At 36.8% G+C, this 19,185-nt stretch overlaps 1 pseudogene; it reads left to right on the top strand.

The window, feature by feature from the left end:
• The first annotated feature begins 220 nt into the window (after nt 1-220).
• LOC123387946 lies at nt 221-330 on the top strand (annotated as a pseudogene).
• Nucleotides 331-19,185: the final 18,855 nt, after the last annotated feature.

Below are 19,185 nucleotides of genomic sequence, written 5' to 3'. Positions count from 1 at the left end.
ATAACTCAATAGCTGTTTGGATTACATGGGTTATATGTACATGCATTTACCAAAACTCAGTGAATGTACACTGAAAATATATGCATTACACCATATATAAATTGCATTTCAAAGAAAAATAACACAGACAAAAGACTGAACTCTAGTGATATGCATGCTGAAGTATTTGGGATGAAGCATATTATTGCCTGCAGTTTACTTTGAAATGTACCAAAAACTAAGCTTTGCGCAGTGGCAGTATCATAGCCAATGAGGTTTATCCGAGGCGCGATTATTGCTAATTGAAATGTACCAAAAACTAAAATGAAATGATGGATGGATAAAGAAATGTAAACTGATGAGATTGCAATAAAACAAGGATAGTGAAATGGTAAAGACAGATTCTACATGATGGATATACAGTTGTTTACTGTAAAGTATTTGCAATGTTTGAGTATTAAAAAAAAACTTTTAAAAAATCCGGACTGTGCAACTTCAATGCCTCTCTTTTTTCAATATCTAGGAAAAGGGAAGTTTTCTATGGCAAAAAAATTTTTACCTGTTTCTCTCCTTATTCATTTTACTAACAGATGGCCACATACTTCAGGGAAGGTAAGGTCCCTTTCCACCTACAGAGAGTGATATGTTATTTATCCAATCCAATGCTTATAATTCTCTTCCTCTTGTTAGTGATTAAGAACATCTAGCTAATATATAAAGAAAAGCCTCCTATATGGCATCCAGGGAAGTGCTCCATATCCTTCAAGGAGAATTAGGGAAGGAACATTCTTTTTTCTGGCCTCTCACCATTGATGTTTGACCTGAGAATCTTGGAGCAGCTGCAGCCATCTTTCAACCATGAAGGGACAAGCTCAAAGTCAAAGGCAACATGCTACACAAGCAGAGCAAAGAAAGCATAATATGGGTTCAGGATGGCATCAAACAAACTAGAACCTTTCTTCTGAACTTCTTATGAGAGAAACATGGAGGTTGACTAGAGCTGCAGCTGTCCTCTTGCCATGAGCAATAAGCATGAAAACAAAAATGAAATGAGCAAAGGATGTTAGAACAAAAAGAGCTTGGCTTTTTAATATCATTATTGAGATGCTTACACTATCACTTGAAGTCCTCTAGACTTCTTGTTAAAGAAACAATAAATTTCTGTAGGAGTTAGTTGTGTATTTTGTTATTTGCAGCTGAGAGCATTTTGACCGTACACAGCCTTGAAAACAGAAAGTATCTGCATATAACCGTGAGAAGATGATGTTTAAACTATTAATTGAGGTCATTTTATTGACTGCAATTCTGCCATGGACTTTATTAAAAGAGGTTGTTGTCACTTAGAGTCATAAGGAAAAACTTTACAAGAAGAAGGAAGCCAACTGAGGCTCTGAGGGAGGAGTAAAATTTCACAGGATGGAGAAGTCAAAAGTGAGGAAGTTTCAAATAGGGGACTTATAGCTCAGAAGACCAGCTGAAGTCTCCTGCCTTACCATTACCTGAGAGACAATCCAAACTGGTTTCTCAGGATAGAAGAAATCTCCCCAACAAGTATCTAAAGGAGAAAATGTTTCACTCAATAAAAGTCACATAGAATGAAAATTACTCTCCTCAAATAGAATCAGTTGTAATGCTATAGTCTCTAAGTAATGGAAAAACCCAACTAAATAAAATAGCTTATTGAATAAAGAAATATATTGGCTTATAAAACAGGAAGACTTTTGATAGAATAAGCTTTGGGATTAATTGGCCAACTCAAAAATGTCTACAGGGAGCCTTTCCCCCCCCCCACCTTTCTGTTTTCCATTGTTGGTGCATTAGTTTTGCCATCAGGATGTATCTCCCTCATGATTGCAAGATGGTTGCATTGATGCTGATGTTTCATGACTTTTGTTCTTTTTCTTCCCCTGTAGTCTTCATTATTGCTTCAGCTTCCCTTCCTGAGTACAAATTCCTTCTGTGGCCAGTTTGCACAGTCATACATGGTAGTTATGACATTTCCAGTCTTCATATTACCAGTTCAGCTTTGCCCATTCTCTCATGGTTCCAACACAGCATTTCCTGAAAAGGAACTCAATTTAGCCAGATTGAATGTTGTGAACAGCAAACTGCACATAGTTGAAGAAAGAACCAGTGAGACTGAAAATGTGCCAGATGAACCTCTCAAGCTAATACACAAAAAGAAATAAAGAGTGGGGAGAAAAAAAAATGGATCAAAATATCTAAGAACTGTGAGACAATCACAAAAATTGTGACATTTGTATAATAGGGATACCAGAAGCAGAAGAAATAGAGGAGCAAAATAAATGATTTTAGTAATACTGGCAGGGAATACTTAAAATTAATGACAGCAAACCACAAATCCTAGAAGCTCAGGGAATACCACGTAGGAAAAATTCCAGAAATAAGTCAATATCATACCCGAGCCATCATATTCCAACTGAAAAACAAAAACAAAACAGACAAAGAGATCTTGAAAGAAGCCAGGAGCAGAGGAATTTGGGAGAAACACATTACCTTCAGAGGACCAACCATAAGAATTACATCAGACCTCCCTCCAAAACCCATGAAAGCAAGAAGAGAATAGAGTAAAATATTTAAAGCTATTGAAAGAAAAAATTCACCAGCCTAAAACTCAAAACCCAGTGAAATTATCCTTCAAACATAAAGAAGAAATAAACATACTTATTTCAGAAAAATAGAAAATAAAAAATAAGAAGAAAAATAAAAGCTAGACAATATGTCACCAGTAGTCCTGCCTTGCAAGAAATGTTTAAAGAATTTTGTCAAAAGAAGGAGTATTATATAGGTCATAACTATGGATTTATATATAAAAGTAAAGAATTTTAGAGAAGGAATAAAAGAAGGTAGATAAAATAATCCATTATTTTTCTTATTTTTAATTGATCTAATAGAAACTATTTTTTACAAGTAACAATAGCAATAATTTATTGCATGATTACAGCTTATGGATAAGTGAAATGAATGATAGCAGTATCATAGAAGAAGGGAGAGAGGCATTGGGGATACTCTGCTATAAGTTACCTGTACTGTCCAGGAAGAAGTTCGGTGTTATTTAATAATTGACTTGGATTAGTTTTAAATCAAAAACAAAACAAAACAAAAAAACAGCTTAGGGAAACTGTTAAAATAAAATTTGAGAATTATAATTGATAAGGCAAGAGAAGAAATAAATGGAACCAAAAAAATGCTCAATTAAAACTGAAAAGGCAGAAAAAGAATGGAAAACAAAAACAGAAACATAAAACAAGGGCAACAAATAAAACAGTTCCAAATATGGTAGATATCAACCAAACTATGTCAATAATTAAATATTAATATTCTAAATGTACAAATTAAAAGACTTCTGAAGAGAATTCTTTTTGAAAACAGCTATATGTTGTATATAAGAAAATCAATTTAAATATGAAGACAAAAATAGATTTAAAGTAAAGGGGTGGAGATAGCTATACCAAGCTAACACCAATCAAAAGAATGCTAAGTAGCTATTTTAATTTTAAATAAATCAGACTTCAGGACAGAAAATTATCATGAAGAAAGAGAAGAATCCCCTAATGATAAAATGATTAATTCTCCAAGAACACATAACAATTCTTAATGGGTATATACTTGACGATAGAGCATCAAAATTTCTGGGTCAAAAGCCAATAGAACTGCAAAAAGAAACAGAAATTCTGCTGTTGTAGTTCAAGACCCCAACATCCCTCCATCATTAATTGACAGGTCCAGCAGACAGAAAATCAGTAAGGACATAATTGAACTGAACAGGTCTATTGATCTACTGGATCTAATTGACATTTCATTCAACAGCATATTCTTCTACAGCTCAAGTGGAACATTGATCAAGATACATCACATATTGAGACATAAAACACATACCTTAACAAATTCAATAGAATTAGAATCATATAATATCTGCTCTCAGACCATAATGGAATTAAACTGGAAATCAATAATGGCATAGATAGCTGGAAAATCTCAAAATACTTGGATATTAAACAACATATTTCTAAACACACGAGTTAAAGAAGATGTCTCAAGAGAAGCTTTAAAATATTTTTAACTAAATGAAAATGAAAATACAGCTTCTCAAAATTTGTAGAAAACAGTTCTTAAAAAGAAATTTGCAGCATCAAATGTATATATTAGAAAAGAATAAAAAAATCCCTAAAATCCATAATCTAATTTTCCACATTAGAAAACTAGAGAAAAAAAAACAATAAAAACTTTAAACAAATAGAAGAAAATAAATAAATAATAAAATCAGGGCAGAAATCAAGGAACTGAGAACAGGAAATAATAGAGAAAAACCAATAAAATCAAAATCTGGTTTTTTTCAAAAAAATTTACAACCCTCTAACTAGGCTACCTAAAGGGGTAGTGGAAAGAGAACACATAAATTAGTAATATGAGAAATGGAAGAGAAACTATTCTTACTGATTCCATGGATATTAAGAAGATAATAAAGCAATATTATGAACTGTATGCTCACAAATTTGAGTGAAATGACAATTCCTTGAAAGGTACAAACATATATAAGGCTATATATATTAAAGAAATTGAATCAATAACTTTTAAACTTTCAAAAAAGAAAGTGCTAATCCCAGATGGTTTCACTTATGAATTTTACCAAACATTAAAGGAAGAAATAATACAAATTATCCACAATATCTTCAAAAAAAAAAAAAATAGAAGCTATGAGGTCATCATTACTCTAACACTTAAACCAGATAGTGAACTTACAAGAAAGTTCTCATAAACATAAATTCAATAGAACTCCTAACAAAATACTAACAAATCAAATTTAACAAAGTATAGACAAAATTATACACTTGAACCAAGTAGGATTTATTCTATGTATGGGAGGATGGTTCAACATTCAAAAATTTCAATTAATGTGATTCTTCATATCAGTAGGCTAAAGAAAATCATATTGTTGTATCCAAGAAAAGCTTTTTGGAAAATATAGCCCTCCTTTGTGATAAAAACAAATAAACAACAACCACAAAAATTCACCCTTTCACTTGGAGGGAACTCCCTCAATCTGACAAAGAAAAGTTATAAAAATAAACTCTTCTCATAACCTCATAGTTAATGTTGAGAAACTATGGGCTTTCCACCTAAGACAGAGTACAAGTATGTCTCCTCCCACCACTCTTATTAAATATTGTACTGGTAGTTAATGAAATAAGATAAGAAAAAGATATACAGATTTAGAACAAAGAAATAAAACTGTCATTGTTAGCAGATGACATGATTGTCAGTGTATAAAATCCCCAAAACTCAACAAAAAATTCCTGAAACTTAATGAATATAGAATGTTTATCTTTTATGGTGTAAGAAAATAGTACAGTTTCATTCTTCTTCATGTGGCTGTTCAGTTTTCCCAGGACCATTTATTAAAGATAGTCTTTTTTCCATTGGATGTTCTTTCCTGTTTTGTCTAAGAATTATTGACCATAGAGTTGAGAGTTCATTTCTGGGGTCTCTATTCTGTTCCATTGATCTATGTGTCTGTTTTTGTGCCTATCTATGCTGCCTTGATGATCACAGCTTTGTAATATAGCTTGAAGGTCAGGCATTGTGATGCCCCAAGCTTTGTTTTTCTTTTTAAACATTCCCCTGGCAATTCAGGGTCTTTTCTAGTTCCATACAAATTTTAGGATTGTTTGTTCCAGCTCTGTGAAAAATGTCAATGGTATTTTGAAAGGGATGGCATTGGAAGTGTAGATTTGTCTGGCAGCATAGATATTTTAATAATGTTTATTCCTTCAATCCATAAGCATGGAATGTTTTTCCATCTCTTTGTGTCTCCATCCATTTCTTTCATAGTGTTCTGTAGTTTCTTACACCATACTTAAAGATAAACTCATGATGAAATACCTCAATGTAAGACAAGAATCCATAAAAACCTTAGAGGAGAACACAGGCAGTAACCTCTTTGACATCAGCCACAGCAATTTTGTTCATGACATGTCTCCAAAGACAAGGGAAACAAGAGCAAAAATGAACTTTTGGGAATTCGTCAAGATAAAAAGTTTCTGCACAGCAAAAGAAACAGTCAACAAAACTAAGAGGCAACCCATGAAATGGAAGGAGATATTTGCAAATGTCATTTCAGATAAAGGGCTCATATCCAAGATATATCAAGAACGCATCAACATTTCCTTAGTGAAGAAAATGTTGAAAAACAAAAATAAAGCTGGGGGCATCACGTTACCTGATTTCAAGCTTTATTACAAAGCTGTGATCACAAAGACAGCATGGTACTGGCATAAAAACAGACACATAGACCAGTGGAACAGAGTAGAGAGCCCAGATATGGACCCTCAACTCTATGGTCAATTAAACTTCAACAAAACAGGAAAAAATATACAGTGGAAAAAAGACAGTCTCTTCAATAAATGGCGCTGCAAAAACTGGACAGCTATATGTAGAAGAATGAAATTCGACCATTCTCTTACACCATACACAAAGATCAACTCAAAATGGGTAAAAGACCTAAACGTGAGACAGGAATCCATCAGACTCCTAGGGGAGAACACAGGCAGTAATCTCTTCGATATCAGCCACAGCAACTTCTTTCGAGATATGTCTCCAAAGTCAAAGGAAACAAAAGCGAAAATAAACTTTTGGGACTTCATCAAAATCAAAAGCTTCTGCACAGCAAAGGAAACAGTCAAAAAAACAAAGAGGCAACCCATGGAATGGGAGAAGATATAAATGACAGTACAGAAAAAGGTTGATATCCAGGATCTATAATGAACTCCTCAAACTCAACACACACGAAACAGGCAAACATATCAAAAAATGGGAAGAAGATATGAACAGACACTTCTCCAATCAAGACATACAAATGGCTATCAGACACATGAAAAAATGTTCATCATCACTAGCCATCAGGTAGATTCAAATTAAAACTACATTGAGATATCACCTTACACCAGTTAGAATGGCCAAAATTAACAAGACAGGAAACAACATGTGTTGGAGGGGATGTGGAAAAAGGGTAACCCTCTTACACTGTTGGTGGGAATGCAAGTTGGTGCAGCCTCTTTGGAGAACAGTGTGGAGATTCCTCAAGAAATTAAAAATAGAACTTCCCTACGACCCTGCAATTGCACTCCTGGATATTTACCCCAAAGATACAGATATCATGAAAAGAAGGGCCATCTGTACCCCAATGTTTATAGCAGCAATGGCCACAGTCGCCAAACTGTGGTAAGAACCAAGATGCCCTTCAATGGATGAATGGATAAGGAAGATGTGGTCCATATACACTATGGAGTATTATGCCTCCATCAGAAAGGACAAATACCCAGCTTTTGTAGCAACATGGACGGGACTGGAAGAGATTATGCTGAGTGAAATAAGTCAAGCAGAGAGAGTCAGTTATCATATGGTTTCACTTATTTGTGGAGCATAACAAATATCATGGAGGACAATGGGTGTTAGGAGAAGGGAGTTGGGGTAAATTGGAAGGGGAGGTGAATCATGAGAGACTATGGACTCTGAAAAACAATCTGAGGGGTTTGAAGTGGTGGGGGGGTGGGAGGTTGGGGGTACCAGGTGGTGGGTATTATAGAGGGCACGGATTGCATGGAGTACTGGGTGTGGTGAAAAAATAATGAATACTGTTTTTCTGAAAATAAATAAATTAATTTAAAAAAGAACATATCAAACTGAACACCCAAAAAAACAGACAAACAAATAATCCAGTCAAAAAATGGGCAGAAAAAATTAACAGACACTTCTCCAAAGAAGACATATGAATGGCTAACAGACACATGAAAAAATGTTCAACATCTCTAGCCATCAGGGAAGTACAAATCAAAACCACAATAAGACACCATCTTATACCAGTTAGAGTGGCAAAATTAACAAGACAGGAAACAACAAATGTTGGCTAGGATATGGAGAAAGGGGAACCTTCTTGCACTGTTGGTGGGAACACAAGTTGGTACAGCCACTCTGAAAAACAGCATGGAGGCTTCTCAAGACATTAAAAATAGAGTGGCCCTATAACCCAGCAATTGCACTAGGTATTTATCCCAAAGATACAGATGTAGTGAAAAGAAGGGGCAGATGCCTCCAATGTTCATAGCAATAATGTCCACAATAGCCACACTGTGGAAGGAGCCAAGATGTCTTGAAGCAGCTGAATGGATAAAGAAGATGTAGTTCATATATACAATGGAATATTATTCAGCCATCAACATGGACAGAACTTGAGGGGACTCTACTAAGTGAAATAAGTCAAGCAGAGAAAGATAATCATCATATGGTTTCACTCATAATAATAGCACAGAGTAAGAGAGGACCACAGAGGAAGGGCGGGAAAACTGATTTGGATGACATCAGAGAGGGAAACAAACCATTAGAGACTCTGGATTCTGGGAACCAAACTGAGGGTTACAGAAGGTAGGTGGGTGGGAGATGGGGTAACAGGGTTATGGGTAACAAGGTGAGGGCACATGTTGTGATGAGCACTGGGTGTTACAGGAAACTAATGAATCATTGAACACTATATCAAAAACTAATTATGTACTATATTATGTACTAATTATGTACTAACTGAACATAAAAAAAATAATAGTAACTCAAAATGGATCATAGACCTCATTTAAATTCCAAACTATAAGCTTCTAGAAGATGCCATAGGAGAAATTCAAAGTTCCCTTGGTTTGGAGATGAGTTGCTAGATATTAATACCAAAGTCATGACTCATAAAAGAAAAATACTAAATTGCACTCTATTAAAAGTAAAAAAAAAAAAAACTTCTATTAAGCCACAGACTGGGAAGAAATCTTTGAAAAACATCTCTGATAAAGGACTTTTATCCAAAATACAATGAGCTCTAAACTCAACAATAACAAAACAAACAACCCAATTAAAAATGGGCAAACAACCTAGACAGACATCTCACTAAAGAAAGTGTAGAAATAGCAAATACGTAAATGAAACAAAGCTCAACACTGAACGAATGAAACACTGCGGTGCAACTATTAAGATGACTTAAATTATAAAAAGAAATTGACAATACCCAATGCTGCCAAAAATGTGAAAAAGGATTCTCATTCACTGCTGCTGGGATCCAAAATTATACAACTAATTTAAAGACAGTTTACCAGTTTCTTACAAAACTACACAAACTCTTTACAAGTAATCCAGGTCTCCTACATATTTACTATTTGAGTTGAAAACCCATACCTGCACAAACTCTGCACACAAATGTTTATGGCAACTTTATCCATAATTGCCAAAAACTGGAAGTAACTTAGATATTCTTCAATATGTGGATACCCTGGTACATCCATACAATGGAATATTTTCAGCAATAAAAAGAAATGGGGTATGTGCTTTGGTGAGTGATGTGAAGTGTGTAAACCTGGTGATTCACAGACCTGTACCCCTGGGGATAAAAATATATGTTTATAAAAAATAAAAAATTAATTAAAAAAAAAAGAAATGAGCTATCAATTCATGAAATAACATGATGGAAGCTTAAGTGCATATTGCTAAATGAAAGAAACCAATCTGATAAGGCAACATATACTGTATGGTTCCAACTATATGACATTCTGGAAAACACAAAACTACAGAGACAAAAATGGTCAGTGGTTGTCAGGTATTTGGGGATGATGAATAGATGGACCACAAGGATTTTTTTAAGACAGTGAAACTATTCTGTATGATAATGTCATGGTAATACACAACATTATTCATCTGTCAAAACCCATAGAAATGTATACCACAAAGAATGAAACTTTATGCAAACTATGGTCTTTATTTAATAATAATGTATCAATATTGATTGGTTCAACAATTATAACAAATATACCGCAGTCATGCAGGATGTTGATAATTAGGGGAAACTGTTTAAGGAGAGATGTATATAGACCTTGCTGTACTATCTGCTCAATTTTTCTGTGAATCTATAAGTGCTCTAAAAAATAAGTCTATTAATTTTTAAAGTCACTTTTTAAAATTTCACATTTTAGGGAGAGACAAGATGGCGGGGAAGTAGGAGGATGCACCCTTTCAACCTGTACCCTAAAGTTATTACCTTCCAAAGAACTCCGATCACCCACAAAATCAGCCTGAAATCAGAATTATACAGGTCTGGATCTCTGCAGGAGCAGAAGACGCCAATGGGCAGGTAAAGCGGAGTGGGAATCTCGGACTGATATCGGAAGATAAACAAAAGGGGGAGGGAGCCACCAGAGGCGACCCATTGGAAAGTAATATCCCAATACAAGAGTGCCCTGGGTCTGGGGACCAGCATTAACTCAGAGTCTGGTAGAAAGCACTCAAAAAGAGCAAAGGATCACGGAGGCGGGGGGGGGGGGGGGTTGTGAGAATCGGGGCATTAGGGACAGGGGCTTAAGTCCTCAGACCCAGGACAGCCACCCCTGGCTCAGATCTAGAGAGAGTGAGGTGGAGAAACCAGGTCTTGGTCCCTGAGTCACCAGCATGCCTGAGAGCGCGTGGGGTCCAGCTCCCATGAGGGGCTGGGAGCCTCGCCGCCGGCTAGCAGAAGCACAGCCTTGTTGCAGTCCCCAAGAGAGTGGCCTGCAGTGCTATCAGAGTCGAGTCACTCCCCGCGCCCTCCCCTGAGAGAGGTGTGTGCAGGCGCCAGCCAGGTGCTGGTGCTCTCGGACCCAGAAAGACCAGGCACTCCAAGCCTGGGCCAGCAGGAAAATCTCAGTGTGCAATCGCTGCTTGGAACCTTTCTGGCAGTCTGGAGCTGCCCAGACAGCCACCACTGCTGTGGTTTTGAGTACAAGCAGAAGATCCTGCGTCCCCAGGGACCTCGATTCAGAACCTGTTCTGCCAGCAGCCAAGGGGGCATTTATTTGGGCTCTGCAGCCAAACTGAGGCTTCTTTCTGAGAGGGAGGTCAGGGTGCAGTTTGCTTTCCTCTAAACCTACAAAAACCATCAAAAGCGGTCAAGGCGAGAGAGAAAAACAAAAGTGAACAAACATAAAAACCTCCAGAGAACAAAAGCCTGAAAAAAACAGTTTCCTCAGAGCCCACCCCCTTGAGAGGGGCGGGAGGACTTAACTCAGAGAACATCATTGACTGAAAACCCACATGGCAGGCCCCTCCCCCAGAAAACCAACCAGGAAAGAAAAAAAAAAAAAAAAAAAGATGAGAAGAGAACAACCACCACTACTTCCTGGGAAAACTTTTATTTTTAATTCGTTCCCACTATTCTGGCTCATTTTTTTGATATAGATAAGTTTTTAACCTATTTACCATCACAGTGAGATGTCCAGTACATCAAATTCCATAATAACCTTCTAACCTAAACTTTTTGTTACATACACCTGTGTTTTTCTTTTGCGTTTCTATTTCTTAAATTTCTTTTATTTTTAAATTTTAGTTTAGTTTAGTCTAGTTTATTCCTTTTTTATTTTTATTTTCTAATATTCATATAGAGTTAAACTTCAAGGTAATCCCCTTTCCCCAATCAATGCTACCCCCATAGGTAAACCAATTTTTAATCCCCCTCTATCTTAGGAAAGTTGAGTCCTTTAACAAAGATATCAAGATACATCCAGGAAGAATCAAGACAACTTTCCTCGCCCACACTGAGAATTTATAACCACTCTCTCATCTTTTTCTTCCACCACTGTTTCTGTGTTTTTGTGTTTGTCCTGATAGTATATAAATCTTATACTTGTGGTTCTTTTTGATGAGTTTCTTCCTTTATTTGCATATATATACATATATATATGAAATATAAATAATATATATAAATATATATTTATATAAATATAAATTATATATATAATTATATATATATAATTTTTTTCTCTTCTCATATACTTTTATCAGTCTTTTTGTTTGTCTGTTTTTGTTTGTATACTTCATAAATCTTACCTTGGGGCACATTTGGGCTGAACCTTCTCTTTTATCTTCCCTTTCTTTCCTCTCTCTCTCTCTCTCTCTCTTTCTTTTTCTTTTCTTTTTTTCTCACGTTTGGTTGGGAATCCTGATTGCTCAGAAGCGTTCCAGGCTGCACCTTGACTGCACCAAAGTCGATACATCTAGCTACATCCGTTCAGCCATCTTTCACCAAAATGACTAGGAGGAGGAATGCCCAACAGAAGAAAAATACAGAGGATGGGCCTTCTGCAACAGAGTTAATGGCTATCAACATAGACAATATGTCGGAAAGAGAATTCAGGCTAACACTTATCCAGGCAATAGCTAGGTTGGAGAAAGCCATGGATGACCAAACAGAATTGATTAGGGCTGAACTGAAAGCGACCAGAGATGATGTTTACAATGTTAGGGCAGAGCTGAAAGCTACCAGAGATGAGCTTCACAATGCTCTCAATGAGTTCCAATCTAATCTAAATTCTCTCAAAACTAGGGTAACTGAGACAGAAGATAGAATTAGTGATCTGGAGGACAAACAGATAGAGAGAAAGGATCAGGAGGAAGCCTGGAACAAACAGCTTAGAAGCCACAAAAACAGAATCAGGAAAATAAACGATGCCATGAAATGTACCAACATCAGAATTATCGGAATCCCTGAAGGGGAGGAGAAAGAAAGAAGTTTAGAACATATAGTGGAACAAGTTCTTCATGAAAATTTTCCCAATCTCATGAATGGAACCAGCGTTCATGTACAAGAGGCCGAATGGTCTCTCCAAGATTATAGATTCCAGAAAAACATCAAGGCACCTGATAGTCAAATAGAGGAATCATAATTGTAGATATAATCTCTTGAAAGCCGCTAGGACAAAGAGGCTCCTTACTTATAGAGCAAAGTCCATCAGAATAACGTCAGACCTGTCCACAGAGACCTGGCAAGCCAGAAAGGGCTGGCAAGATATATTCAGGGCACTAAATGAGAAGAACATGCAGCCAAGAATACTTTATCCAACAATACTGACATTCAAAATGGATGGAGAGATAAAGAGTTTCCAAGACCGGCAAGGCTTAAAAGACTACGCAACCACCAAGCCTACACTGCAGGAAATATTAAGGGGGGTTCTATAAAAGAGGAAAAATCCTAAGAATAGCATTGAACAGAAATATATAGATAATCTACAGAAAGAAAGACTTCAAAGGTAACACGATGTCAATAAAAACTTATCTATCAATAATCAATCTCAATGTGAATGGCCTAAATGCACCCATAAAATGGCACAGGGTTGCAGATTGGATAAAACGACGGGACCCATCCATATGTTGTCTACAAGAGACCCATTTTGAACCTAAAGATACACGCAGACTGAAAGAGAAGGGATGGAGAAGCATCTTTCATGCCAACAGGCCTCAAAAGAAGGCCAGGGTAGCAATTCTCCTTTCAGACAAATTAGATTTTAAACTAAAGACTGTAGTCAGAGATACAGAAGGACATTACATCATTCTTAAAGGTACTATCCACCATGATGATCTAACAATTGTAAATATCTATGCCCCCAATATGGGAGCAGCCAATTACATAAGAAAACTGTTAATCAAGATAGTCATATTGATATGAATACATTAATAGTAGGAGACCTTAACATGCCTCTCTCAGAAATAGAAAGATCATCGAAGCAGAAAATCAATAAAGAAACAAGAGCATTGAATGACACATTGGACCAGATGGACCCCAAAGATATATACAGAACATTACACCCTAAAACAACAGAACACTCATTCTCCTCAAGTGCACATGGAACCTTCTCCAGAATAGAGCACATACTGGGTCACAAATAAGGACTCAACTGATACCAAAAGACTGAGATTATTCCCTGCATATTCTCAGATCACAATGCTTTGAAACTGGAGCTCAATCACAAGGAAAATTTTTGAAGGAACTAAAACACCTGGAAGCTAAAGACCACCTTGCTTAAGAATGCTTGGATCAACCAGGAGATCAAAGAAGAACTGAAACAATTCATGGAAACCAATGAGAATGAAGACACTTTGGCCCAAAACCTATGGGATACAGCAAAGGCACTCCTAAGGGGGAAATACATAGCCATCCAAGCCTCCCTCAAAAAAATTGAAAAATCCAGAATAGAGCAGCTGTCTCTACACCTTAAAGAACTGGAGAATCAACAACAAATCAAACCAACTCCACACATAAGAAGGGAAATAAGATTAGAACTGAGATCAATGAGGTAGAAACCAGAGATACAGTAGAACGTATCAATGAAACTAGAAGCTGGTTTTTTAAAAGAATCAATAAGATCAATAAACCATTGGCCACACTAATCCAAAAGAAAAGAGCGAAAGCCCAAATTCATAAAACTATGAATGAAAAGGGAGAAATCACAATAACACAAATGAAGTAGAAACAATCATCAGAAGCTATTATCAACAGTTATATTCCAATAAGCTAAGCAACCTAGATGAAATGGATGCATTCCTGGAAAACTATAAACTCCCAAAATTGAACCAGGAAGAAACTGACAATGTGAATAGACCGATATCTAGTAACAAGATTGAAGCAGTGATCAAAAAACCTCCCAAAAAACAAGAGCCCCGGACCTGATGGATTCCCTGGGGAATTCTACCAAACATTCAAAGAAGAAATAACACCTATTCTCCTGAAGCTGTTTCCAAAAAATTGAAGCAGAAGGAAAATTTCCAGACTCTTTCTATGAAGCCAGCATTACCTTGATCCCCAAAGCAGTCAAAGACCCTACCAAAAAGGAGAATTTCAGACCAATATCACTGATAAATATGGATGCTAAGATTCTCAACAAGATCCTAGCAAACAGGATCCAACAGCACATTAAAAAGATTATCCACCATGACCAGGTGGGATTCATTCCTGGTCTACAAGGATGGTTCAACATTCACAAATCAATCAGTGTGATAGAACAAATTAATAAGAGAAGAGAGAAGAACCACATGATCCTCTCAATTGATGCAAAAAAAGCATTCGACAGAATCCAGCATCCATTCCTGATTAAACTCTTCAAAGTATAGGGATAGAGAGAACTTTCCTGAACTTCATAAAATCTATCTATGAAAGACCAACAGCAAATATCATCCTCAATGGGAAAAATCTCACAGGCTTCCCGCTGAGATCAGGAACATGACAAGGATGCCCACTCTCACCAATCTTGTTCAACATAGTATTAGAAGTCCTAGCAACAGGAATCAGACAACAAAGAGAAATAAAAGGTATCCAAATTGGCAATGAAGAAGTCAAACTCTCTCTCTTTGCAGATGACATGATTCTTTATATGGAAAACCCAAAAGACTCCACCCCCAAACTACTAGAACTCATACAGCTATTCAGTAACGTGGCAGGATAAAAAGTCAATGTACAGAAATCAGTGGCTTTCTTATACACTAACAATGACAATACAGAAAGGGAAATTAAAGAGTCAATTCCATTTACTATAGCACCAAGAATCATAAGATACCTGGGAATAAACCTAACCAAAGAAGTAAAGGATCTGTACTCAAGGAACTACAGAACATTCATGAAAGAAATTGAAGAAGACACAAAAAGATGGAAGACCATTCCATGCTCTTGGATCAGAAGAATAAACATTGTTAAAATGTCTATACTGCCTAGAGCAATTTATACTTTTAATGCCATTCCAATCGAAATTCCACCAGTATTTCTCAAAGAGCTGGAGCAAATAATCCAAAAATTTGTATGGAATCAGAAGAGACCCCGAATCGCTAAGGAAATGTTGAAAAACAAAAATAAAACTGGGGGCATCACATTACCTGATTTCAAGCTTTACTACAAATCTGTGATCACCAGAACAGCATGGTACTGGCATAAAAACAGACACATAGACCAGTGGAACAGAGTAGAGAGCTCAGATATGGACTCTCAACTCTATGGTCAAATAATCTTCAACAAAACAGGAAAAAATATACAGTGGAAAAAAGACAGTCTCTTCAATAAATGGCGCTGCAAAAACTGGACAGCTATATGTAGAAGAATAAAACTCGACCATTCTCTTACACCGTACACAAAGATAAACTTGAAATGGATAAAAGACCTCAATGAGAGACAGGAATCCATCAGAATTCTAGAGGAGAATATAGGTAGTAACCTCTTCGATATCAGCCACAGCAACTTCTTTCAAGATATGTCTCCAAAAGCAAAGGAAACAAAAGCAAAAATGAACTTTTGGGACTTCATCAAAATCAAAAAATTCTGCACAGAAAAGGAAAACAGTCTACAAAACAAAGAGGCAACCCACGGAATGGGAGAAGATATTTGCAAATGACAGTACAGACAAAAGGTTAATATCCAGGATCTATAAAGAACTCAAACTCAACACACAAAAAACAGATTATCATATCAAAAAATGGGCAGAAGATATGAACAGACACTTCTCCAATGAAGACATACAAATGGCTATCAGACACATAAAAAAATGTTCATCATCACTAGCCATCAGGTAGATTCAAATTAAAACCACATTGAGATACCAGCTTACACCAGTTAGAATGGCCAAAATTAGCAAGACAGGAAACAACATGTTTTGGAGGGGATGTGGAGAAAGGGGAACCTTCTTACACTGTTGGTGGGAATGCAAGTTCGTGCAGCCACTTTGTAGAACAGTGGAGATTCCTCAAGAAATTAAAAATAGAGCTTCCCTATGACCCTGCAATTGCGCTACTGGGTATTTACCCCAAAGATACAGATGTAGTGAAAAGAAGGGCCATCTGTACCCCAGTATTTATAGCAGCAATGGCCATAGTCACCAATCTGTGGAAAGAACCAAGAAAGAAAGAAAGAAAAAGAGAGAGAGAGAAAGAAAGAAGGAAAGAGAGAAAAAGAAAGAAAGAAAGAAAGAAAGGACCCTTCAATGGACAAATGGATAAGGAAGATGTGGTCCATATACTATGGAGTATTTGCCTCCATCAGAAAGGATGAATACCCAACTTGTGTAGCAACATGGACGGAACTGTGAAAGATTATGCTGAGTGAAATAAGTCAAGCAGAGAGTCAATTATCATATGGTTTCACTTATTTGTGGAGCATAACAAATAGCATGGAGGACAAGGGGAGATGGAGAGGAGAAGAGAGTTGAGGGAAATTGGAAGGGGAGGTGAACCATGAGAGACTATGGACTTTGAAAATCAATCTGAGGGTTTTGAAGGGGCAGGAGGTGGGAGGTTGGGGGAACCAGGTGGTGGGTATTGGAGAGGGCACAGATTGCATAGAGCACTGGGTGTGGTGCAAAAACAATGACTACTATTACGCTGAAAATAATTTTTTTAAAAATTTCACATTTTATAGTATTTTTGTCTAGTAAGCATTTTTCCCCTTCAAAATAGTTGCCTTTGAAGCTTGGCACTTATTCTAGTTTTCAAATAAGCTGCTGTTAGACTTACAGGGTGTCCTTTTATGCCTTCTGCATTGACAGGCCTCCTTTCTAAGAGGCTTTGCCTTGAAAGAGGAGCAGGTTTTCTGAACCTTTAACAAACAGTATAACTGATTATATAATTTTTTTAATTTTTTTAAAGAAAAAGAGAACTGATCAAATCTACAGATAATTTGCAAAGTTGAGATGAGATGGAAAATCATTTCAAAGAAGGGCTATGTCACTGGCATATAATTGTAACTGCTATATAGGGAATTTCCCCTAAATACAAATACCTTCATACTATTTTTATGCTTATCATTTCAAATATGTACAGACAAAAAGAAAATCCAGTTTAATCCCACTGCCAGTAGGAAAAAAAGAAGTCTGCTTTCAGTCTAAGCATTGCTTCTTTGAAAATAAAGTGCCCCTTTTCTCAGCTGCCTTTAAGATTCCCTGTCTTGGGAAATACAAACCAAAACCACAATGAGATACCACCCCACACCAGGCAGAATGGCTAAAATTAACAAGTCAGAAAATGACAGATGCTGGCGAGGATGCGGAGAAAGAGGAACCCTCCTACACTGTTGGTAGTAATGCAAGCTGGTCCAACCACTCTGGAAAACAGCATGGAGGTTCCTCAAAAAGTTGAAAACAGAGCTACCTTATGACCCAGCAATTGCACTACTGAGTATTTACTGAGTAAAGATACAAACGTAGTGATCTAAAGGGGCATGTGCACCCGAATGTTTATAGCAGCAATGTCCACAATAACCAAACTATAGAAAGAACCTAGATGTCCATCAACAGATGAATGGATAAAGGATAAAGAAGAGGTGGTATATATATATATATATATACACAATGGAATACTATGCAGCCATCAAAAGAAATGATATCTTGCCATTTGCGATGATGTGGATGGAACTAGAGGGTATTATGCTTAGTGAAATAAGTCAAGCAGAGAAAACAACTATCATATGATCTCTCTGATTATGAGGAAGTGGAGATGCAACGTGGGGGGCTTGGTGTATAGGAAAAGAATGGATGAAATAAGATGGGATCGGGAGGGAGACAAACCATAAGAGACTCTTTTTTTTTTTTTAAAGATTTTATTTATTTATTTGACAGAGAGAAATCACAAGTAGATGGAGAGGCAGGCAGAGAGAGAGAGAGAGGGAAGCAGGCTCCCTGCTGAGCAGAGAGCCCGATGCGGGCCTCATCCCAGGACCCTGAGATCATGACCTGAGCCGAAGGCAGCGGCTTAACCCACTGAGCCACCCAGGTGCCCCATAAGAGACTCTTAATGTCACAAAACAAACTGAGGGTAGCTGGGGGAGGGGGGGTTGAGAGAGGGTGGTGGAGTTATGGACATTGGGGAGGGTATGTGCTATGGTGAGTACTGTGAAGTGTGTAAACCTGGTGATTCACAGACCTGGGGCTAATAATACATTACATGCTTATAAAAATACATTATATGCTTATAAAAAATTAAAAAATAAAAAAAAATTATGTCTTATTTCTCATCAGTTTTCCTGTGATGTGTTTAAGCATAGGTTTATTTGTAGCACTTATTTTGCTTAAAGTCTGAAGCACTTGAAACTATAACTTGATGTCTTTTGTGATTTAGGTATAATTATTGTCCATGATTTTTTTTCAAGTATAGATTCTACCCCATTTCATTCTCTTTTCTACTCCCTACCCCCAACACTCCAGTAACTCATTGTCATATATTTTCACCATGCTCCATCTGTCTCATATTCTTTTTCTGTATTTTGCATGTTTTTTTTTCTCTCCATGCTTCAGTCTATTTTCTAGTGACCAGATTTCCAGCTTACTAATTTTGTTGCAAGTCTGTCCAATCTGTTGTGAAACTCCTTTACTGAGTTCT

The sequence above is a fragment of the Mustela putorius genome, unplaced genomic scaffold (assembly GCF_011764305.1).
Source record: "Mustela putorius furo isolate JIRA1106 unplaced genomic scaffold, ASM1176430v1.1 tig00003867_pilon_pilon_pilon, whole genome shotgun sequence".
Classification (NCBI taxonomy): Eukaryota; Metazoa; Chordata; class Mammalia; order Carnivora; family Mustelidae; genus Mustela; species Mustela putorius.
The sequence above is the reverse complement of the archived record's forward strand: the minus strand, read 5'-3'. Positions and strand labels throughout refer to the sequence as shown.